Source organism: Lontra canadensis, unplaced genomic scaffold (genome assembly GCF_010015895.1).
Source record: "Lontra canadensis isolate GAN:19392208 unplaced genomic scaffold, GSC_riverotter_1.0 scaffold42, whole genome shotgun sequence".
Classification (NCBI taxonomy): domain Eukaryota; kingdom Metazoa; phylum Chordata; class Mammalia; order Carnivora; family Mustelidae; genus Lontra; species Lontra canadensis.
The window spans coordinates 2,620,030-2,635,079 of NW_022631036.1; the positions used below are offsets into that span (position 1 = coordinate 2,620,030).

General features: G+C 48.8%; 1 pseudogene; it reads left to right on the forward strand.

Moving 5' to 3' along the window:
* Positions 1-6,876: 6,876 nt before the first annotated feature.
* Positions 6,877-9,840, forward strand: LOC116875645 (annotated as a pseudogene).
* Positions 9,841-15,050: the final 5,210 nt, after the last annotated feature.

Sequence of the window (15,050 nt, forward strand, 5' to 3'; positions counted from 1 at the left end):
GGGAGTCTGCTTGAGATTCTCCTCTCCCTCTGCTCCTCCTGCTCCCCCCAAAATAGATAAGCAAATCTTTACAAAAAAAAAAAAAAAAAAAAAAAAGGTGCGGGGGGGAAACACAGACCCAAAATGGAGATACCTATGTTAAGCCCAGCCCCAAACTTAGCACCTAACCTTACTGCAGTTTCAGCCTTTCCCAGGAGTGGATTTTAAACCAATCAGTCTGCAATTTCCTGATCAGCACTAGGGAGGACCTCTGCCAAGACCCCTGCCCTCACCCCTAAAGGAAAGTGACCTTGCCTGAATTGATCCTTTCTTTTCTTTCACTAATAACTTCTTTGTCCCACCCCTTTCCTGTCTATAAAACCCTTCCAGGTCACACAACTCCTCAGAGTACCCCTGTATTTGTTACAGGGACGCTGCCCGATTCACGAATTGGTGACTAAAGCCGCTTAGATCTTTAAATTTCCTTAGCTGAACTTCGGTTCTTTAACAGGCTGCTTGTGTGTTGACAAATTGCACGCATATCCTCTCCATCTCAAATCACCAGGAACTGATGCTATGAAAATTCGTGTCTCATCTGTCCTCTTATCTGTGTCTAGCAGATGAACGCAGAGCCAACCAGCAGACCTGCAGACTGATGAGGAAGGCATTGGGATCCAAGAAATCTGACAGAGTTCCAAACCACATACAAAGAGAGATGGGCATCCTGTGAAACGGGCCCCAAACCGCAGTCCTGCCCTGGATGTCACCGTCTGCCTTAGGCCTCACTGAGGGGCCTTGAAGATGCTCAGCTGGGAGCCTCTGCCGGGGCTGGGTTTCCTGGCCCGCCTGGCCCGAGGGCGGTGGAGGAAGTGCTGTGGGGAGCTGAGTGAGGCAGAAGGCCGTGTGCAGGGCGCACACCCGCGGGTTGGGGGTGGGGGGCACTGCTGGGAGCTGGCTGAGGACAAAGGAAGCTGAGGTGTGGACCTCCCCTGCTGCAGAGGGGGCTTTCTTGTCCCCCTGATCTTCCAAACACTCTCCAACTAAAAAATACCGACTGTGCCTAACTCTGAAGGCAGGCCCTCACCTGTGTGGGTGTCCTACCAGAGTTCTTTGCTCCCTGGGGAGAAACAGAAGCTACACCCATCACCGTTCCTTTCAGGATTGAATTATAGCTGTTTAAAAAGTCAAAGGGAAAAAGTAAGGTTGGTCATTGTATTAACAGAGAAATTTTCAATAAGAACAGTGTGATTTCTCACCAGTTGCTGGTGACCAGTTTTCCAGAGGGACTGACACACTTGTGAGGCAGTTATTACATGTGATGACAACCACCAATTTAGTGAAGGGTCAATGGCTTGTTTATTTTTAAATATTGAAACCCTTCGGGTTATACATGGATCACTTACTTGAAATAATACCAAATAGTGGCCTTATGGTGACAGAATTCGACCACTTCCGGACAATTCAGGAGCATTATATTTTATGTCACTCTTCTAGAGTATAGAAATTACTCTGAAGTAAACTCTAAGAAAACCTTCCCTGGTGTTCCTTGAGTTTGCTGATCCCAAGAAGGGGACAGGGACAGGATCCCCTGGGATACAGTCTGAGCAATGAGGTAAAGTCCCTGTCCCCCAGGCCATCTGGTGCCAACAATCCAGGGCCCCAGGCCTCGAGGCTGCCTGTTGGTCATAATGAGCCATCTGTCTGCCTGGCGGGGAGAAGCCCATGGGAGCAGGTGTCTTGGGGCATTGTGACATGACCACTGACCTTTGCCAAGGAGCATGTTTGGTTTTATCCAGAACAGCTCAGCTTGGTGGTGAGAATGTACTGTCTTCATCCATCTTCGTGTTGCCCCTGGATTGTTCTGGGACCTCCTCCTGCCCATTTCCCTCCCCGTGCAGAAGCACGGATGGGGTGTGGGGCGACGGCGGGGGGGGGCGGGGGGAAGATGTCTTTATCTTGTTGCCCTTGCATGTGTCCATCACAGGGCTTCTAGGGGATTTCTTTGTTTTTTAAATACATGTGCCATTTAAGTAAAAAGAGAGTCTAATATGCCATGTAGCTTTAGGAAGAGTCCTTTAGCTATTCCTTGTTTCCAAACAAAATGCTACCTCCAAGATTCCCCTATATAGAAATTCTAGAGCCATTGCTCAGCCTCTGTGACATGTTGTCATGAGTAAGTTGTTTTTGATAGAGCACCAAAGTACCCAAATGATTTACCTCCTAAAAATAAGTTGATGGCTCAAGGTTGTCCATGTCATATGGTACTCCCCTGTGCCTTGGGTCTGTTTTCTGGCATGGGAACAGAGACAATGCTACACCTGCATATTGTCCAAGGAATGGGCTGTTATTGGGGTTTACTGGGAGCAAGGGCAGATGGAGGGGAAGGAGAGGTGGGGATGAAAGACCCAAAGCCCTGCAGTGGGATGTTACACTGCCACAAAGAAAGGGGATTTCTAGAACTTTAGAAAGCCAGGGTCTTCTTTCCCTCCAACAATGGAAATTGCCAAGTAGGAGTTGGATTTAGCTCTGAAGACTTGAGAAGCTCTGGGTGTGTGTTGGGGGGCAGTGGGTGGCTCAGCTCATTTGGGAACAGAGTATTAGAGCACACTTAGATCAGTCCCTGAAGCCAGGCTCTCTCCTCAGAGTCTCAATCTGTGGTTAAATGGTGGGATTTGCTTGGTCTGAGGAATTTTCTAAACTAAATGTCTCAGCATTTTATAATTAGTAGAATTCAGGTAAGATGGAGAACTTTGACTTTTTCAAGAATCAGGAGCAAGGGGAGGCCAGCCCCATTGGCCAAGATGCACCCTCCCCACCCCTCCCCCACCCCACAAACACACCCGGGCAGCCCCCATCCTGCTTGGGTAACTTGGAGGTGTGAGGGGCCACAGAGAAGCTCCCGCCATGGACCCCCCGCCTCCCTTATTCTCTCTGTCACCCAGAGGGTGTCTAGACGCACATTTCCTGGATCAAATTCAGGACTGAGAGCCATGATTTATTCCTGTCTCAGCCTCCACTCCTCCCACATCACCACACAGACACACAAAAACCTCCTGCCCATTTACTAAAGCCAAAGAATGTCAGGATTAATCCATAATTGAAACTTTTGAAAGAGCTAAAAGCAGCTTGAGCCTTAGCAATCCACAGCTCCTCATTAAAACAAGGATTTTTGTAACTCTAGGGCAGCTGGAGACACATGACTGATTTCAAAAGCTCGCATGAAGGATCCCAGCCTCAAGGATACAACGCAGGCCTGCTGGGATGCTTGATGTCTTTCAGTCTCAGGACAGGTGTGCTGGGTGTTCGAGACTACAGCCTAATGGCGAGAAGGCCCCAGGCCCTCCGGAGCAAGGCAAAGAATGGTCACGGTCAGGGTGAAAGCACTGCGGGCCCCTAGCAAGCTTGAGTTGCAGGCTCCAGCACCCACTTGGCCCTGAAACAGGCAGAGACCTTGAGCCCCAGCACACACGGCCACCCACCTCCATGCACCGCCCCTGCCAGACATTCTGCCATGTTGGCTGTTCTCTGGGATTTCACACTGACTTTCTCATGGGGGTTCATAGATAAGGGCTGCCATCCCTGGCCTGGACTGTGTGGAATTGTGTGGAACGTGCTCAAAGGGGCTTTGGAGTCAGACAACATTGGAGCTGGGACATTTTAGACAGCATCTGGCCAGGCTTCCCAATGGTAACTGCTCTAGAATCACTGAGAACACTTCAGAATACAGGCTTCCAGGCTTCAGATCGCCACCCACTGCCCCTCCCCTGACATGACCCTGTGCAGTCATGAGCTGTCAGGCTTGGGAAATACTGATGTCATCCAACCCCTTCCCTTCCGTTTCTGATGTAAGATCTGAGGTACAGTAACTTTTCCAAGGTCACACAGCTGGTTTGGGAGGACTGGGGTCCGAGTACAGGTCTCCTGAATATGATCCATGGCCTTTTCTATAATAGATCACCTCCTGGACATGCCCACAGAGGGACCTGCACACTACCCCCAGAGATTTTGAATGTGGAAGAGGGTAAGAAGCATGGCCTTCGTGCCTTTAACCCCAGATAATTTCCCCAATATTGGCTTCCGTTGTGGTTGATGACCCAGATGCCTCAGTCTCAAGTCATTTGGGCAGGAGTTTCTGCTTCTAGCTCTATAATTACCACAGTTTCACTTGTCCTTTGAGAGGTGAGGGAAAGAACTGTACATATGTATGTGGACTGCTCTGTGCCTCAGTTTACCTCTCTTTAAAATGGAGAGAATGACCCAGCACCCTTGCGTCTGCTTCTTTGGAGCCCTGCAGGACAGCTGAATGGCTACACAAAGGCATTTTGTGATCTCCACCAGGCAGAGATAGAAACTTTCTGTACCCACACCGAACTATTCTTGAAGTCAAGGCTGGTCTTGCCACATATTTAATAATTCTGATGCCAAAATACCATTGTGGCTTCTCTGGCTACCCTGCATGCCCTCCAGGAAGGGCTGTCTGTCTTCTCTTGGTTTCTGGAGGGCTGTTGAAATATTTCCTGTGGGTAATTGTAGGAGGAGCCCCAGTTTTGAAGGACTGAACAAGATAAAAAATTCAATACTATGACTAGTAGCTAGTACAGAGTCCTTATCAAAGGCCAGGCATTCTGCCAAACATTTTACACACATTATCTCACTTAATCCTCAACTACAGCCCTTATGAATGAAGTGTGACGAGTATTCCCATTTCACAGAAGTGGAAAATGAGGCTCAGAAAGGTTAAAGAACTTGCCCAAGATCACCAACTTGCTGTATGAGGGAGCCGGGATTCAAACCCACATCCGACCGTCTCCAGGGGTGAAGCTCTGATAAAGCGGGCTGTTATCACAGAGCTGTTATCACTGTCCTCATGAGCTTGACCAGTCACATCCTGCTGCCTGGTAGTTCCCAGTGTGACATTACAGCCTGCTGCAGCTCAGGCCAAGGACAGCCCGGGCACCACCGTCCTGGCTCTCAGCTGAGAGGCTCACAGCTCTCATCAGATCGGGGACTGCCTGACCCAGCCTGAACAAATTAGAGCAAGTATGGGTGTGACATAATTTGACATGTACATTGTTAATTGAACCCCATGGGAGATAATTTTAAATAGAGACAAATACCATACTGTGAACTATTTGGGTTATGAAGCCCTTATTCTCTGACAATTGCGGGGGTGGGGGTGGGGGAGGGGAGAATTGTGTCATGATAAACTGAAAACTCCTGAGCTTGTCCAGGGTCAGGAGAGCAGCAAGCTATCTGGACTGGAAAAAATCCTTCCTGGACGTTTCAGGGATCTATGCTCCCTTCCTAGCATTTTACCCCCAACATGCTCCCAAGCCCACATTAGGAACCACTGCTTCCACTCATCCTCCCCCCTACCCCCAGAGACTTCCTAGCCAGGGAGACCCAGAACCCTAATTGCAAAGCCAGCCCTGGTCAGACCGCAAAACAGGCACAGCATGTCGTGCCCAGAGGCACCCCCACCCCACTCTCCCTTCCTTGGGCTCAGGAAACCCGACCTACCCAGGGGCCTTGCCAAGGGCCCTACATTGGTGCACCCTTTCTGGGCATCACCCTATGCCCAACTGCTAGTCCCTTTCCCTTGTCACTAGAGAGACTTATTTGTCTTATTTCCCAGGCCCTCATGCTTGTTTTCTGAGTTTTCTAAAGAGTCTGGGTACCCACATCTGCTAGGGCCGCCAATCCTAATGGCTTAATACGTGCCTATCCTCTCAGGCATGACCTGCCAGCTGTATGACACACAGCTAGCACCTAAGACATATCTACGGTTGAATCAGTGAATGAAAGTAAGAGCAAAAGTTTTTCGGGAAATCCGATGCCTTACCTCAAACTAATAAGCCTACTACTGGCTTCCAGGCTAATAGAAACACAATTGAGAGCAAGAAAACTTTGCCTTTTCAAAAAGTCCTTTAAATGACACTCCTTTAACAACACTAGGTGGTGACAATGGCCAGGAGAGGTGTAGGACACATAGTGGCCTCCCTACATGCATTCCCCTTTTTTTTCTCCCTCCCAACAAGGTTCCATACTTCCCCAACCATGCTATTGGGAGGAAAAACTTTGTTAAAAGTCTCTGAGTGGACCATTTAGAGGGTTCCATTGTCCTAGCCATCCTAGCCACAGTGATTGGTTTGGGGACCCAGTCCAGATACAAGAAGACTTTGCCAAGAGTTTCAGGGACCTTGTGGTCTAATGTTAGGTGAAATTGATGTCTTCACAGACATCCAAAGACACTGGGACTTCACTGAGTTGTCCAGCTACAATACTGGTCCTTATCTGAAGCCTATCTGACCTCTGGACTTCTCAATTACATGAGACAATAAAGCCTATTTTTATTTAAGCCAAATAAATACATAACCCAATAATACGTAACTCCTTGGTTACTTTTTATGCCTGAGCTCAGAGAGAAAGACTGTATTTTGTCATTTTAAGTCACCTTTGTCTTAAAGCTTACTTAACTTAAATATACCAAAAAACCAAACAAATAAAACCCCTAATTTTTCTCTCTTAAAGGCTTCTCAAGATTGCTAGACTTTTGATGTTCCAGGTGAATGAAGAAATAACAGTGATTTCAATAAGCTAGAAGCCTATTTCTCTCTCCCATAAAAGAAGGCTGGGGTCTGGCTGGTATGGGAGCTACAATGTCATCAAGGTTCCAGGTTCTCTCTGTCTTTCTGTTCTGCCATTCTTAGCCTATGATTTCCATTTTCACATTCACCTCATGGTCTAGTGTGGCAGCTAGAGCACCAGCCATCACACTGATCTTCCTTTTCCAGGGAGGCACAGGGGGAAGGGAGAAGGGGAAAAAGTGAGTACATCTGTACAGTAGCACCTCTTAAAGTGCAGAAGACCCACCCAACAGCTTAAACTTATACCTCAATGGCTATCCCAACTCTAAATGTGGCAGATGAATGTACCATGCAGCTGGACGCATTGCCACCCAACTTAAAATCTGTTATGTTACTAAGGAAAAAGGTGAGTGTAGATACCGTGTCAGCAAGGAGCAGTTTCTGTCCTACCTTACTTAAATCTGACTTTTGTGCTCAGTTCTGCAGCCTGGTGCCTGTTCCCCCAAGGAAATCCCCTGGTTCAAGCTGCAATAATTATTTCCATAGATCCTCAGCAACCCCAGCTGGTTCCCTAGCCCACCCCCACCCAGGACCCTCTGACCAGCATCTTCTGATTTATCCAGTTAAGCATTCATTGAGCACCTACTGTCTACCATTAGACCACATTAGTCTTTCATTGGAATCTTAGCTCTAGTTGAATTCACAGCACACTTGGACTTCTCCATCAAGCCCCAGTCAGACCCCACTCACTCCTACGCTAATTTATTCACCAGTCTTGCACTAGAGCTGTGTTCTTTCCGACACAAGCCTGCTCTTCGGTCATTGGTCTATAATGTCTGCTGGCATTAGTGTTCTCAGTCCTATGGCTGAGGGCCTTATGGGCCCAGGGCAGCAAGGGCTATGGTCCACAGCAGCAGCTGAGTCAAAGCTGAGTCTCTCTGAAACTTCATGGACGATAGGGTATGATTTTGCTTGGGACAGGTGACTGGGTCAGGCCAAGGCAATGATTTTCAGTTCTCCCAAGGCCCTCTGACTCCATATGGTACATTTTAGGCCCCAGTGACAGCACTGTGGGCCTCTGTTAACAATGAACAGCACAAACAAGGTGAAGCCAAGTAGTCATAATGAAATGAGTTATTGTCTTGCGAGACACAAAACATCTGCTCCTTCCTACCTCACCTGCACAAAAGTAGAAAAAAATTAGAAAAATCAATGTCTGATATTGCTAACAGAACGTGTTGTATTGAGTCCTCATATAAAGGCTACCTTTCAGAAGCATCTAGTTCTTTTGCTTGAATTTTACCCATTTGATTTTAATTATAAACTGAAAGCTATTGTAACTCAAAATCTTACAGTCTATTATGTCTTTTCACATGGAAACATTAGGCAGATGTGAACAATTATCCCCCATTGGATTCTTTTTTTTTTTTTTTAAGTTAAAGTCTTTGGGGGAACAGCTAAACTGTGTTTTGAATCACTGGTTTAAAACAACCTACAAGTGGATCCCAACTGAAAATGGGAGGAGGAGCCTGGGAGGCAGTGAAGGTTGGGGGGCAGAGAGGGCATGGGTCCACTGGTGCCCCAAGGAAGAGCCCCTGACCCCACCAGTGCCCCACTATCACCCAATCCCACCTTGCCATCGCCATGCTGCTCTGTACCCCCTGAAATACTGATTTGAGGCTGGATTGTATTGAAAAGCTCCTGACTACTCTCTTTCATTACTGAAAGCTTGTGGCTGAGGCCCAGCTGATAAGCTTGTCAGTGAACCCATCCAATGTCCTGAAGCCATCAAAGACCCTTCCATTTTATTCATTTTGACCACCTATTTGCCTACACTTTATGGAGGAAGAAAACACCAAACCAAATCAACATTGCCGCTGATATAAGAGTCTTGATAAGAGTCTTGGAGGCAGAAAATCTAAAATTTGAACATCTGTGAATATTCTAATAAGACCACAAAGGGTTTTGTTTTAACTTGTTCGGAACACTGTGGCAATCCCATGCAGCCTTCAGACTCCAAGCCTTTGTCCTCACTCCTAGGGAAAGCCCAGGGATGGTTGTATGGTGTGTGATTTCCTTGCCTTTCTGGGTATGAGAGCCCAGAGGCCCCCAGCAGAGGAGGGCCTGAACTCCTGGCCGATGTGCCAGGAAAGTTGGGTGGGCTAGTGTTGACCAAGCTCTTTGATGTGGTGAATTCTCTGCAGTGTTTCCTGGGTGAGAAGGAGCACTTGAGAAGCCCTGCGCCAATAGGACTCCAACACGGCCACACCCCTTTGCTGCCCCGAGGGGCATTCACCAGGGCCAGGGTGAGGCAGAGGGTGTTGGGAGGAGCCAGACCTGTAAAATCAGCTTGTGCCCAAGGCGCCAGAGAGGACTCACCTTGTGGGGTGGGCAGCAAAGGGAGACACCCCCTTGCTATGTACCACGTCCCTAAGGTCCAGGGGTTACTGAAGGCAGAAGAGGAGGATGAGACCAGGAGGAAGAAAGTTGTGTTTCCTCCAAGCCAAGAGAAAAGAAGACCCATTCTGGTGAAGGAGTGAAAAGGAGACTATTAGAAAACTGGACGGCAAACCTGGTCAGCCCTTGGAAGGTGGTTTCCATTTTTGGAAACACTGCTGATGGAAAGTCTCACACTTCAACCATACTTTCTTTTACGGCTGTGAGGCCTTCTAAACCTTCCCTGCCCAGGAGCCCTGCACCGTGGGAGTGTGGGCAGTGCCTGTTCCAGGCCATGAGCAGGAGTGACAGATGCCAAGCAGCTCCTAGGGGCTATGGTTAGTCCCTGCCAGACAACATAGGGGCTGCTGAAGGGCCTGGCCATCTCAGACCCGCCATCCTTGTAACTTGTGAGGAAGGGCTGCATTATGAGCCCTTGAAGTAAGTGCCTGGAGGGCGCCTCTGAAGCTTATCTGAAGCACTTCTCCAAGGAGCTCCTGGCTACCTTGCCTGCTGTGGCCTGGGTGTCCCCTTGTCCACGCCGGGCTCTGCTGTCATCATTTTCCAGGATACGGAGCACACTCATCTGCTGGGCTCAACAGCCCTCAAGGTGCCAGAAAAGCTCATCCAGGACCCATTCTGGAAGCTGGGTGGCTTCTCTGAAGCCTTCCGTTCCCCTCCCACAGACTTCTCTGGGCTTCAGCAGGCTCTGCACCTGCCCTCATTCTCCCCAGCCCCTGGGAGCCTCCTCCCTGGGCGGAGCAAGGACTGCATGAATCATGGGAAAGGAGTACTTCGTGACGTTAAGGCCATTGCAGATGCTCCCTGCCCTGCCTGACTACCGAGTTCATACCCTCCAGGCCCGCCGTGAGAAGGGCAAGGAAGCCAGCCGAGTGCCCAGGACATCTGCTTCCACCCATTTTCCCAGATGGGTCTCGAAAAAAAATGTGCCTGGTCTGGGTAAGGGATGGAATGTCCTAACCGTGATGTGGTCTATCGTAGCCAGCAACCCTGGTCTGGGAACCCATTCCAGGCAAACCTGCGTGCAGACAGACTGTGCCTGCGTGGCCTGCAACTGATGGGTTTCTAAAGGTCAGCAACAGTGCTTCCGAGCACCTCTTGGGTAGAATGAACTTCATGGCTCATGGTGTCCAAGCTTAGCCATGGGCCCCCTGGGCTGTGACTTTCCGGCTGATGGACCAGCTCGCCCCTGCCTCTTCGCCGCTGCCTATGGCTCCAAGGGAGAGCCATTCTTCAGAGATCATGCCCCCAGCACCGTGGAGGGGCCTTGGGGAGGGCTTCTGTGACAGCTGTTCATTCAAGACCCAGTTAGGGCCTGAGAGGGTGTGTGACAACGGCTTTGAAGCCACTGAGATGTTCCGGAGGCACAGGTGGACAGTGAGGGCAGGACCCTCAAGAGATGGGCAAGGATGTGCAGAATATGGTAGGGGCTGTGGTGACTGCCATGGATGTACCACTAGGTTTGGTGAAGGATGCAGCCCAGCTGGTCTGGCTGGGCGCTGAGTAGGAGCTCCAGCACGGCCTCTGCTGCTGGAAGTTCAGGGGCAAGCTTTCCTGCGGACAGAGCTTCTGTGACAAGTGCTCTTGTGACCTCCAGTCTGTCTCTTCTGGAGATAAAAATCATCCCCTCTGAGTCTGCTTCAACTTCAGTTAAAACCCACTGACTTGGGGCGCCTGGGTGGCTCAGTGGGTTAAAGCCTCTGCCTTCAGCTCAGGTCGTGGTCTTAGGGTCTTGGGATCGGGTCCTGCATCGGGCTCTTTGCTCAGTGGGGAGCCTGCTTCCCCTTCTCTCTCTGCCTCTCTGCCTTCTTGTGATCTCTCTCTGTCAAAATAAATAAAATCTTTAAAAAAAAAAAACACCCCACTGACTTGAGGGTGCCTGGGTTACTCAGTCAGCTAAGCATCTGCCTTAGACTCAGGTCATGATCACTGGGTTCTGGGATCAAGCCCTGTGTCTAGCTCCTGCTCAGACTCCCTGGGGAGCCTGCTTTTCCCTCTACCCTTCTCCCCTGCTCATGTTCTCTCTCTCTCTGACTCTGTCTCTCTCAAATAAATACAATCTTTAAAATAACAACAAAAAACAACAACAGAAAAACCAATGAGTGACCTTGAAGCTCAGTTCCCTCTTTGAGTCCTTCACAAATACTTAGGTTCTCAGAGTTAGAATTCTCATTGAGGTAGGCCCTCCTTCTAGTCACCTCTTGTGCTGTGTGTCCTCTCTGCTCATCCTGGGGCCACTTTCCCATGGTGGGGGGTGGGGGGAGAAGATGACAAGCCAGGGTGCACCTAGTGGTAGGCTTGAAGCCATGAATTCCTCAGGGCAGGGAAGTGAACAGTTCTAGCAAAGGGGAATGAACGTGAATCTGTTGCATTTATATCCAGTAAAAATAATATATACTGGTATCACAGACAGAAGCTACTGGCTGTGAAGACTTCTCCCAGTCCGTCCCCAGCACAAGGATAAGGTGGCCGCGGCAGCAAGTCTGACCCACAAAGCTGAGCCACGTCTCGAACCAACATGGTTCTAAGCCTCTCTTTTCCTTGCCTTCTCCCTTCATGCCTCACAGTTACTTGGGGAAGTGCGCATCCTAGGCACTTCCTGCTTGGAATAGCCCAAAGGAAACCTGCGGGGGTCCTCCAGAGTTAGAGCCCAATTCCTGGCTTCAGCCCATTTCAGTAAGAGACCACCCAATGTACCACGCAGGTCACTGGAGTGGATGGAGACTGAGGGATAGGGTCCTCAGTCCTGAGAAGTCATCACGCAGGTGACTGATGCCTCCGCACCTGGGGAGAACACGGAAGGAAACAGGCCCTTACTGGCAGTGTGTCCTGCTTGTGGATGCTTCTGTTTGCCTGACCACTCAGTGGTCCCAAAGGCCACACCTTACCCCCAAGCAGAGTACCTGCTTCTCTCCCCCTCCAACCCTGGCAAGCCCACCATCTGCTTAGGAGTATAGCGTTATAATTTTTATTGCTTATTTTGAAGTGTGTTAATTCTTGGTTCCCAGATCATGAGAAATCTTCCAGGGAAACAGAGCACAGAATAGACTATTAATTGTCTTTTTATTTTTTTAAGTATATACAAATATTTCAACAGATCATTAAGAAAAATTTGTAACTCTCTGGTCCTTGCAAGAGACATCAAATGAGTTTTGTTTCTCAAGAGCTGGGATGTCTATATCTAGCATGACTGGAAGAGACTGTTGTGCTGAAATCCTGTCACCATGGTGGATTTTATCTTCAACGAGTGAAAATGACAAATTAAAAGCAACATAGTTCTCTACTGCTCTAGCAGGTGGGCGGAGTTCCAGGGAGCCGTGCAGAGGTCATTCTTAGTGTGGCAGTTAGTGTGAGCCCTGGAATGTGTTGGTTCTTCTCACTGCTCCCTTCCTGCCTCCTGTGGACCAGGGACTGAGGCTGAATTCTAGCACTGTTTGTTATCAAATTCACCATTGTAAAGGAATTTTCCTGTTGGGGAAAAAAAAACAAATAAAAAAAACCCAACAAGCCAACCTGACACCTTATAAGTTTATTATATTACAGGTTTAACCAAGAAGGCTTGACTCTGGATTCAGAAACTTTGTTAACTGGGCACCTGGGTGGTTCAGTTGAGTGCCGGACTCTTGATTTCAGCTCAGGTCATGATCTAGGGGTTATGATCTCAGGATAATGGGGTCAATCTCCTCCCCCCAACCCCAGGTTGAGCCCCAGGTCAGGCTCTGCACTCAGCAGGGAGTCTGCTTTTCTCCTTCTCCCTTTGCCTCTCCCTTGCTCACACACTCTCTCTCAAATAAATAAATCCTTTAAAAAAAAGTTAAGTTAATCTAGTCGTCCCTTTTATTGAAACTGTCCATATATTTTTAAACCAAATGACTGATAGTACATGATTTAGGGCTAGAAGTTCATCGTCTTGACAACCAGTGATACCGGTGATTGGTCTGAGGTCTAAGAGGCTCTACTACTCTATTGAGAGACAAGGGAAGAAATACCAGAGGCAGGTGTTGGCATATGTCCTCTCTGTTTTTTAATTTCCAACAAAAGACCGTGACCTCACAGTTACAAACATTTCCCCTATATTATTTGGGTCAGACAGAGCTTCATTCTTCAGGGAAAACAAGCAGCATAAACTAAAAAGAGGTGCATTTTGCTGATAAGGCATCCAGTCCTGGGCATCACGGACTGTAGTGAAGACAGGATCACTGCAGAAAAACGAGAGAGTGGGAATGACTCTACCAACCCCCCATCCCGGTCCCCCACCTGGGCCCCCACATGATCCACCAGTACTCAGCCCACCAGTTCCCCTGATGTGTTTATCAGAGGACATGTCTTTTTGGAGTCAGAGGAGATACACGAAGGAAGGCAACACTGAAACAGACAAGGCTTACCTTGGAAAGGTCATTGGAAGGAGAATTTACCCAGGGATGACATTCACCTCTGTCTTTGAGTAGAAGATTGGCGGGGCCTGGCAGCCTGGGCTTCCTTCCAGGACTGCAGCACCCCTACAGGCAGTTGAGCAATGTGACCCTGGCAGCGCAGAGCCCTGGACAGGCCTCTGAGGCTGGGGAGCTTGAGTGATACTTCACCGGGGAGAAATGGCACTGTCCCCGGAGACACCACGCTTGCCTTGACTTTAAGAGCCTCCCTTTGTTTTCTCCTCAGGTATCTCACCGCCTGATCTCCTCTCCCCTTCCTGCTATAGCATTTTGCTTAGAGGACCCTGAGCCAGGAAGCTGGGGGGAGGGTGAGGGAGCGGGGGCGTCTATAATTTTACACAAGCGATATAATGTGTGATGTTGGATAAGTCGCTTAACTTCTGTGCCTCGGCTGCAACAACTGTAAAAATGCATATTATAATCACACTGCGAGCAGTCACCAAAATCCTCTCAAAGAACATTCCCTGGTTCCCCGTCAGAGCTCCATGCAGGCTAGCCATGGCTACAAGAAGCAGGGGAGCAATCTCTTCCATTGTGTCTCCTCCCCGGATTTCCACTTCAATAAAACAGACAGTGGCCTCTCCAAACCGAGCAAAGATGGTCAGAAAGTGAAAGGTTTCACCTGTCCTTGGAATCCGTCCGTTCTGGTGGTATCCCCGAGGTATCAGAGGAGATTTGCGTGTGTGCGTGCGTCTGTGTGTGAGGGTCTCTGAGTTACACAAAGCCTCTGCCCACGTGATAAAGTTTTACCGCAATGGCTAAAGGCGGAATCGGGTCTGTTGGACTGGTGGGCTCAGGCTTCAGGAACACGTGGATAAAATGTAACTAACGTTATCTTGGTTCAAATTCCTTTTTTGTGACTGACTGCTATCTCAGTGAACTTTTGCAGGGTTTCTGTTTGTTTTTCTCTCAGTTACAGCAGAGATAGAGGAAAATAAGCGCATCCAGATCTTCTCACGTGGAGATAAACTGATGCCAAATTAGGTCTGTGGAGGCCTCCTTTTGGCTTCTCTGGTCACCACGCTGAACATATTTTCATGCACGTTGAAGACAGTCCATTAGCTCTTGGCAAAGAGAATTAAGTTTCAAAGCTGCCCTTTTCTAACAAGCCTCCCCTTTCTCAAGCACGAATCTTGCTGAAGGGGGGCTGTCCCCCATTTATGGAGAAGAAAGGCAAACTCCATCTGCAATTTGCCCTGTCGCGGCCCTGAGATCCCTGCACCTCCACGACACCCCTGAACTCAGATTTGGCTCCATCCTGAAGCCCCAGGTGTGCTACCCAGGTCAAAACATCACCCTCCCTTTCCGGAGAGAAGCATTTTTATTTCAAAAGCATATACTATGAGCTTTGGAAAAGTAGTTAACAAACTTCTTTGCCTCTGGGGAAGGCATGTCCATTCACATCCAAAATTTTCCCTCAAATGCCTCCTGTGCTGCACTGGCTGAGCTAAACTCAGGAACAACACAACCGAAGAGGAAACAAAGAAGTTTCACCCTCCATCTGTTAGAGTGAAAATACAAGCCCCAGTGATGTGGGGCGGGCCTGGATTCTTACTGGGATCCTTAGACTGGTTCCTGGGAGAAAAATCCAGTA